This window comes from Procambarus clarkii, chromosome 25 (assembly GCF_040958095.1).
Source record: "Procambarus clarkii isolate CNS0578487 chromosome 25, FALCON_Pclarkii_2.0, whole genome shotgun sequence".
NCBI classification, from domain to species: domain Eukaryota; kingdom Metazoa; phylum Arthropoda; class Malacostraca; order Decapoda; family Cambaridae; genus Procambarus; species Procambarus clarkii.
The window spans coordinates 27509226-27511656 of record NC_091174.1 but is presented as its reverse complement, the minus strand read 5'-3'; the positions used below and the strand labels follow the sequence as shown (position 1 = coordinate 27511656).

Here is a 2431-nt window from a genome sequence, read left to right as displayed (position 1 = left end):
TAATGGATTTAAAGTTGGCTTACGAATAAAGCAGATGTCTTCAATGACCATACCATAAACAATGTGTCTGGCAGTTTACATAATCAGTAAAGATTTGTTTTATTCTCTTTGTCTCTGTTTTGTGGTTTGACTCTACGGCTGAGCCGAGAAACCTGTCATACTATTTACTGTCATACAGTAAACCACTAAGGGTTTATGTTAAAATTAAATACATTGTCAGGAATCTGCATTTCTCGAGTGCAAATCTAGTGAGCTGTTATCTCACCTGACGACAGGCTAAGCTATATACGACTAGAAACGTAGAATCGCGAAATTGACATACTGTTTCGTTTTCTGTTTTCGGTCCTCAGGTAGGTTAGGATAAGGGCACTTTAGTACATCAGTTTCTTGACGTTGGGAAACCTTAGGAGGAGGGGGTGCTTCATGGCACATTCAGGAACAAACATAAATAAATCTTGGAGAGTGACAACTAGAACTTGCCACTGTCTTGGTTTATCTAGTTGACAAGGGCACGTATCAGTCCAATTGAGTTTCGATCACTTACAGAGATGTGTCGAACACAGAGCCACATTGTGAATTCCACTCACTCTTTTATGTCCAAATAACATATGTGCTGAATGATGGAAAGTGCACCGGCTGTCGTGTGGTCAATACTCGGCCTCGCCTCTGCACAACAGTATGAGTCAACAGGTGGGTAATACCTCACCTATGTCAGTGTCTCGGTTTTCTAAGATAATAGACTCTAAAGTCGTGGGATTGTCAATAAACAATTCCGCTTCTCATACGATCATAACTGGATTTTGCTACAACCTGTGCTACAAGTTGTAGCAAAATGCGTTCGAAAAATATCATATCGAGACAAAATACTCAACACAAAATACAGCATGAACTGAAGAAAAACAATAAAATACAACATAATTTTTAACCAAAAGTAGAACATGAAATTACAACATAATTCTCTACACAAAACAAAACACCGACATATATATCGAATTGATAGCACAAAATAGTACACGAAACATCGGAAACAAATTGGTTAAGTTTATATTAAGAAAAAAAAAACTGGATAAATATTAGTTTGGAAAACAAGTTGTTGATTTATGAAGCAGATTACATAATAAGAGATTACATAACAGGGTTACATAATAGACGTGGGACTCAGGACTGTTTCAAGCACAGGCAAGACATGCGTATTGTTATATTTGGCTAGATCAAAATAGAAGCGCTTCCTCGTATGGCCCAATAGCCAATCAGTTTCACATATACTCCTGTTCTCATTCTAAGAACTAAGTCAGTAAATTTGGGTCGAAATATAAAATAATAATAACAATTCAAATAAACTACTTGGAAAAAAATTATTGAAAGTAAAGAAAATCACTCGGCCTATTAGGCAAATCGGGCCTTGCATAGTAGGCCGAGAAGCGCGTTCTGGCTACAAGGTACGACACACATATATATATATATATATATATATATATATATATATATATATATATATATATATATATATATATATATATATATATATATAAATATATATATATATATATATATATATATATATATATATATATATATATATGTATATATATATATAAATATGTATAGATATATATATCGGCCTGTTGGTCTAGCGGTATGATTCTCGCTTCGGGTGCGAGAGGTCCCGGGTTCAAATCCCGGACAGGCCTGATTACATTTTGTCTCGATAGTACTGTGACTGTGTTCTCAACTCGCAGTTGACGATCTCAGGTTCGATTAACGGGAGGGACAGAAATAGGTTGGCTCATTTCTTTTCACATAATGTGTCTGTTCAAAAAACAAGAAATAGGTTCCCAAGAGTTAGAGAAGTGGCACACAGAATTGCCAAAAATTTGGAAGACGGCAAATGTAATCCCGATATACAAGACAGGGGATAGACAGGAGGCACTGAACTACAGTGTTCCTAACCTGCATACCATGCAAGCTGATGCAGACGATTGTTCGAAAAAAGCTAGTGGAACATCTGGAGCGAAATAACTTTGCGACACAACATCAACATTGGTTCTGGGATGCCAAGTCATGCCTCACATAATTAATTTAAATCTACGATCAGGCCACAAGAATCAGGTAAGAAATAGAGAGGGGGCAGACTGCATATTTTTGGATTGCCAGAAAGCCTTTGACACAGTACCACACAAGAGGCCATTGAAAAAGCTGGAGATGCAGGCAGGAGTGAAAGGGAACGCACTCCATTGGATAAGTTAATACCTAAGCAACAGAAGACATCGAGTCACTGTGAGGGGGTGAGATATCAGATTGGCAAGGAATCACCAGTGGAGTCCCGTAGGGTTCAGTCCTTGGTCCTATTCTGTTCCTTATATATGTAAATGGACCATTCATTCAGTCTGTCTATACCCAGAGGGTATAGACAGACTGAATGAATGAATGG

General features: G+C 37.4%; 1 non-coding gene across 1 annotated transcript; it reads left to right on the top strand.

Moving 5' to 3' along the window:
- Positions 1-1619: 1619 nt before the first annotated feature.
- TRNAP-CGG (transfer RNA proline (anticodon CGG)) lies at positions 1620-1691 on the top strand. Its single transcript has one exon. It is a non-coding gene; the product is annotated as a tRNA-Pro (tRNA).
- Positions 1692-2431: the final 740 nt, after the last annotated feature.